This window comes from Syzygium oleosum, unplaced genomic scaffold, assembly GCF_021117445.2.
Source record: "Syzygium oleosum isolate NSW1041296 unplaced genomic scaffold, Sole_v2.1 Sole_v2.22, whole genome shotgun sequence".
NCBI classification, from domain to species: Eukaryota; Viridiplantae; Streptophyta; class Magnoliopsida; order Myrtales; family Myrtaceae; genus Syzygium; species Syzygium oleosum.
Window position 1 is genome coordinate 4,870,322 of NW_026607506.1, and position 7,320 is coordinate 4,877,641.

Sequence of the window (7,320 nt, forward strand, 5' to 3'; positions counted from 1 at the left end):
AACATGTGATAACTTACGTGCCTAAGCCGTGCATGCCATAAATCAGGTGTATCATTCCTTCGGGTTTTGTTTACGTATGCCGTTTGAACAGACATCACATAAACGGACTCCAGTCGACGTCCCTCCATGATTGGTCGACCAATGGGCTTCACACTTCGGTACACCTTCACATCTCGTGGACCGAACACCACATAATTACCCGAGTCTGTGAGCTGGGACACAGACAATAAATTCTTCTTCATTCCCGGCACGTGATACACACTTTTCAATTCAACTAGCTGCGAATGGAATCGAGGAGTTGTCATCGTCTTGCCGATATGAGTAATCGGCAACCTCGAGCCGTCTGCAGTAATAACAACACGTCCGTCGGTATATTCACGCATGTTCGACAGCTTGCCTTGATCTCCAGTCATATGACTCGAACACCCTGAATCAACAATCCAGTCGAAATCATAATTAATTGACTTTTCACTTATAGAGATTAATGCCATTGCATCGTTTGACTTGACTGTGGAAGTGGCAGCGAGCTCGTCTAATACCACCATTGCAACAGACGTTTGGAAATCTCATTCCTTATCTTCATCGAAATTATTCTTCTTCGATGATGCCGCGACATTTCCTTCAACTTTCTTCGCTCAACAATCTCGGGCAAAGTGGCCCTCTTTGCCGTAGACGTAACATCGTTCACTACATCTTTTGCCATTGCCTCGCCAGGCTCCCCCTGGTCTAAGACTCGTCTCTCCTGGACGCTTTTGCCATTCTTCACGAGCTGGTTGCTTTTGCCATTCGACATGGCTTTTCCTCGACTTGCCATCTTTATTGTCAGCACCGGTTCGCCTCTGACCCTTGAACCCTCTTTTATCACTGAAGAGGGCACTTTCTTCTCTCTTAATCGAAACCTTAGACATTTGACTATCTAAAGTCTCTTGGTTAGCCTGAATACTCTCCGGATCGGTCAACGTCGGTTGAGTTGCCCATCCACGAGTAGCCATAACAATACCATTATACTCCGGCTTTAACCCGTGAATAATAATTCTTCTCATTCTTGTTTCTGAGATGGCATTAGTGGGATCCAACTTTGAAATTTCGTCACAAATAGACTTAACTTTGGAGAAATATTGACTCACCGTCATATTTTGTTGTGACATCGACAGCAGCTCATTCTCCAACCTTTGTAGCTTGGCATCATTGGACCTTGCGAATAACGCTGCCAAGTTATCCCACGCCTCCTTGGGAGTTTGCGCGCTCTTTATGTGCTGCAATAAATCATCTTCGACAGTTACAGCAAGAGCGTAAAGAGCCTTACCCGCTTTGATCTTCCATCTCCTCTGTTCATTATCGTCTATGGGTGCCGTGGTGTTGCTGCCATCAACAATATCCCACAAATCCTGATCCAGCAAATAAAACTGCATCTGGATACTCCAATTATTGTAGTTGGAGTTGTTGAGCTTCTCAATGCCATTCGTCGAATTTGAAACGTTCGCCATTTGACTTAAAATAATGCCCGGCACTACTCCAAGAAACCTTGGTCCCCGACCAATCGATCACAATCCCTAACTGTACACCGGCAGAACTTCGACGTATTCCGGTCCTTGACCACCTGTGCATGAACAATGGTCCTTGACCATTGTCTTCACGAACTACGCTCCGGAAGACTTGACTCACAGTCCCTGACAACCGTGCTCTCGGTCCCAGCTAACCTGTGCTCTGATACCACTTCTTGAATATCAGAGTCTTACAGCTCTGATAATAATCACACAAGAGAAGCTCTTAAGGAAGGAGATGAATACACTACTTTATTTGCTGAAATCTCTTCTTCTTTTTTTACTCTACTTTTGAAACGATTAAAGACTCACCTATATATATGCTTGAAACATGACTCTTGACATACCATTAATAATGACTCTAGAAAACTACAAAGCAATAAATACACTTTAACATGTGCGCTGAAAAGACTTTCATCAGAAACTGAACAGCCTTTCGACCAAAACACGAAGAGTCACCAAAGATAGGCGGTGATATCTTCAATAGGCCAACAATGAGGGAAGTGGTCGAGCAACTGGCTAGTATCAACAAGAACTTGTGGGCCAATCAACGGAAGCACGAAGAGACTCAAAGCTTACTTGACAAGACAAGTTGTGATACTCTCTGGACTTCAATCGGTGAAATGAACAAACTGGAGTCGACTGATCTTTTGGTATTTGACATCGAAGTAGCCACTACTAGTTCCAACATCTAATTTGTGGTTTCTAGTGCGGGACTATATAGAAGAAACAAGTCCGTGGTCGTATGTTCATCCTCGATCTTTTGATTAAGGTTTTGATTAATTAGTGATTTTGAAGTTTTACGATGGATGATTCTATTTTAAGTACGGTGGATTATGAATGATTGTACTCACTTCTGTTCAAGCTATAGCTTGCAAAGCTCCGACGAACATCCATTCTATTTAATGAATAAATAATTATGGAAGATTGCTTGAATATCTCTTCGAACAATTTAATGGGAAATTACTTTTCTGAGTTGCAGTTTCCCAAGTCAAGCACGAAGGCAATTTCCTACTCTTTGGCATTGCATTGGGATTTTTTTGGCTTTTTTTGTCGCTATAGCAAAAAATGCCGCTCATAGAGAAGCAAGAGCTGCAAGAGCGCAAGAATGACAAACTCTACTCACAACATAATATATCCGTTTTGAGGAATTTCCATCCTGACCAATTGCACGATAACGTTACAAATATTAGAAGTAGTTTGGTTCCGTGACACAGCCAAAAGGAAGAACATCAGAGTTTTCAAGAATTGTACAATACATGTGTAAGAAACCAGTGCATGCGAGATTGAATGAAAGGCCATTGGTGGTGATAAGCTCATGGGAGTTTTGCTTCGTATTTGGTAACGTTGTTTGTTGAAGCGTTCTCGGGAAGAGACCAAGATTCAGTAAATTTTCGCAAAAACTTTCATTTTCAAAGGAAAAGATCCACGGGATAGAAACGTCACGCCGTTTCTTTGCATAATTTTTCATTCCCCAGCATAGTGAAATCAACTATCTCTCTCTGTTTGTAAAGCTTGATATGTCGTCCATGGAGATAGAGATCACGATCTCCAGCGAGTCGCTGGAAAGGGAGAGATGGCATTTTAACCCACAAGAACCGCCCCACCCCATGTCCTAGTCACTTTTAATATTTATTTTAGTGTTTTATTTTTAAAAAGGTATTTGTTATAATTTTATGATTTGATTGCGAAGGGACAATCAATTTTCTTTTGTTACTTTTCAAGGACTAGAGCAATTATACAGTGCAACATTTAAACTATTTTTTGAGCTATAATTAAGTTTGAGATAAATGTTTGGAGACATCACGGGTTGGCGAAATTTAAATGCCCCGTGGAGGTGGAGATAAGACCTATGAACTTGTCTCACGTGGAGCACGGGTCTGATACGGCGTCACCTCAATTATTGTTTTTTTTATGGTAAAGGTAAGTGTATATATAACTTTCTCAAACACCAAATACAAGCTAAAGCTCAAACCAAGTCCTGACCCTATTAGGACATAAACTGTCCATATAGGGTCAAGAGAGGTCCAGCAAGACTATACAAGACAGAAGGGACACCCCAGGGCTCCGAATGAACAAAAGGGGGAAGAAGGTCACCCAACAAGGCTAACCAAAAGACCTACAAACAACAAAGCAGGTACAAGCCAAAGGAACACGGAAAGCTCAACCACAAAAACACAAAGGAAACAAGGGAAAGCTATACAAAGGAAAGCCAACCCAGCCCATTTAAGAAAAAATGGATGGTGAGAGCCCCCAACTCCTTTGTAATCTCCTATCCAATTATTGTTGGGCGAGGCTAAAGATGAAACTCCCCATCCTCTTGGCCCACCCGACACCATTGCCATCACTATCGGAGTAAGGTTGCCGGCTTTGTGCGACCACAGATTTTTAGGGTATCCAATTCCCACGATCTGCTTAGCACTTCTAAAAAGTCTTGACAGAGTACAGCTCATGTGAAAACTAAAGGGAGAAGTCCGTTTGTTTATAACCCTACTTATAAGGACTGGTGAGTTCACTTGATGATATGAGATAGATGTGCTCATGGGTCTCGCACATAGGCTCTACTTATCTACCTTTTGTGGGGTCATCTTTGGCCCCGTTTGATTCAGCTTTCTCAATGGCTTTTCGACCTCCAAAGTCCCTCGTGAAAATGCCGACGCGTTTGGCAAGATTTTTCAATGAGCTTTTGGCCAAAAGCCAGCATTGGGAATGCCGAAACTAATTTTTTTCTTCCCAAACTATCCTCACTAATTCTTTAATATTCCGATTTTGCCCCTCATTGTTACTATTCATCTTTTTTGCGCGAGGGCGGCCAGCCAGAGCCGACGAGGCCAGATCAAGACGGCAAAGGGCCGATGAGAGCTCGACAAGGTCACCCAACCTCGGCGATGGGCGCCTAAGTTCGCATGACCACCCAGGCGACAGTCACCTGGGTCTAGTGACGCCAGCGACGACAGGCAAGGTGGTCGCGCAACCTTAGACAACCGTTGCGGCTTGGGTCACTCGACCTAGGCGGCGACGTCGCTTGGGTTGTGCGACCTTAGGCGGCCTGGGTCGCGCGACCCCAAGCGACGGCCACTTGGGTCATGCGACCCCAGGCGATGGCCTCGTAGGTCCACGACCTCAGGCCTCGTCGCCTAGGGTCGGGCGACCTCGGCGAGGGTCGCCTAGGGTTGCGCGACCTCAGGCCTCGTCGCCTAGGGTCAAGGACCTCAAGCGACAACCACTGGCGCTAGATCTAGCTCGTCGGTGGCCTTAGTCTTTTGCCGGCTCCAGCAAAGGGTTTGCTTTTTTTTTTTTAATAAAAAAAATTCCCAGTCAAAGCCCTTTGCAAAATGAAATTTACTAAACACCACTAGGGCCAAAATCGCTTTACAAAGGATTTTTTATCAAACGCTAGTTGCATTTCTTTAAGGGTCTTTAAGTTAAAGGTATTTGCTTTATCTCAAGGTACATTTGCAAAGCCGAACCAAACGGGCCTTTGTTACTTTACATTTCTTCTTTGTAACTCAACAGCATAATAATACAAAATCTCTCAAAAAATAATTGAAAAAATAGATTTTAATTTAGGGAATATCAATTAGATTTATGCAACAAAAACTTACAAAACAATGTTGTCGTTATATGCATGATTCTCTTAGTAAAATGTTTCTTTTGTCGACATTAAATCTGAGATCGCAAATATTTCAATGATGATTATAACTATGTGTTGACACCTAATTTTTGCCAGTCCGATAAATTAGTGCCTAAAAATGTAAATGGGCCAAGATAGTGTGAAAGGGACAATAAGATGAAATAGTAAAAAAAAATCGGGCCGGTTTGACCTGGCCCAATTAAGCCGGCCCTTTTTTTATTTTATTTTAGCTGGCTGGGCCGAGCCCATTTTGCTCATTTCTTTGTTTTATTTCTTTCTTTCTCTTTTGGGCTTGGCCCTTTCTTTCTTTCTTTTCTTCTCTCTCTGGCCCAGCCCTCTTTCCCTTCTTTTATTCGCAGCCCAGCCCCCCTTCTTTCTCTCCCTCTCCCTCTCCCTCTCCCTCTCCGTCACGCTCGTACCCAGAAGCGACAGAGACAGAAAAGAAAAAAAAAAAACAGAGGCAGAAACGATGAAGCAAAGAAGCGACAAACGGGGAAGAGACAAAGGAGACTAACGGCTTGGGAATCCGTCCGCTCGCTCGCGAAGGACAATCGTCCTTGAGCCGAGGACAAGTGCTGGCGTGAATGAAAAAAAGGAAGGAGGGAGGAGGCTCTTTTATGGAACAAAAATTTTGCTGGTTTGGCTGGAGACTCTGTTAGTTTTCTAACATATATAGTTAAAATTAAATATAAATACAGCGAAAAATAAAATCATACATTCATCTCCAAAGACCTTGTCTGTGCGTTTCAATAAAAAATCGGAACAACATAGGTGGTTAAACGGATTACCTTTCGTAGTATGCTTAGAACGACTTGGTTCGGATGTTCTTCCGTTCGAGCCCCACAACTGTCTAGTGTGTCCAAATTGACTTGGTTCATATGTTCTTCAATTCAAGCCTCACGACCGTCGAACCTTTAGTTCAGACAGACCACCAATCGCACGTTTCGCCGAAGAAAGAACTTGCGAGTAATCACTGCTATAATTGTGCTAGCAATCTCGTGGCGATAATTCTACACACTCTCGATATTTCAGTCACGGCGCCATAAGAGAGAAAATGTTTTTAACTCTTGCGCACACATGTTGAACGCTTACTTTCTCATCAGCAACTGTTGGTAATCACTCTATTATGGGCGACCAGCAACAGTTGCTGATCGTGCGTGCGTGCACACGGTCAACAAGCTGACCATCATGTGCGTGCACATAATAATTGTTTTTTAATTAAAACGCACATAGTCAACAACTATTGTTGACTGTGTGCACTTTTAATTAATATATATAATATATTTTATGAACATAAGAGTGCACGATCATTTTGGCACGTTAATATGTGTCCCCTTTAGGTGTGCGTGTGCATCATACGCACATACGCTCATGATTAAAAAATTTAATTTAATTTAGTTTTAGCTTGGTAAATCGATTATTATGATTGTAAACATATTTGCAATATCATATCTCCCATTTAATGTCATCCCGAATGGGTTATGGTGTGTGATATCCCTATATTCATCACTGAACTTGTAATAAGACTTGTATCAACATATTAGTACTCTCAAGATAATTGATTGTCTTGATCAATATCTAGGTCCTACAAGCCATGATTGATATCTAGCAATATGTCGGGGCTACCAGCTTTAAGAACATAATGAACCTTTTAGCTTTGGTTACGGTGTAATTCAATCCCTTTACCTTACTATGTCCCGATCGAACAAAGACCATGGAATTTGTCAAGCCACCAATTCGATTATATGTACAAACCTAATTGACATGCATTTTATACGAGACATGAATAGTTCATTCTCAGTTACAACCTCGGTCAAGGATTTCAATGCAGTGTCATGATCAGATCGCATAAGACATCATTATTGTACCTTGCATGTAACAAAGAGGCAGATTTCATTTTGCGCGCAAGTGTAACTTTGTATGTGAACGAACTATGGCCATCAAGTACAGAGACAAATCAATGAATCGGCAATATGCGCACCTATGAACCATAGCCATCCAACATACAAGTTAACACTGTGCCTCAGGTCTAAGGATTATTTACATAAAACTAGAACATAAACGATTAGACATTGATCAAGCTAAAAGCTTCCATGTTGATAATCATTCTATGTGTGTCACGTTTAGTGAACTTGTTTGGTA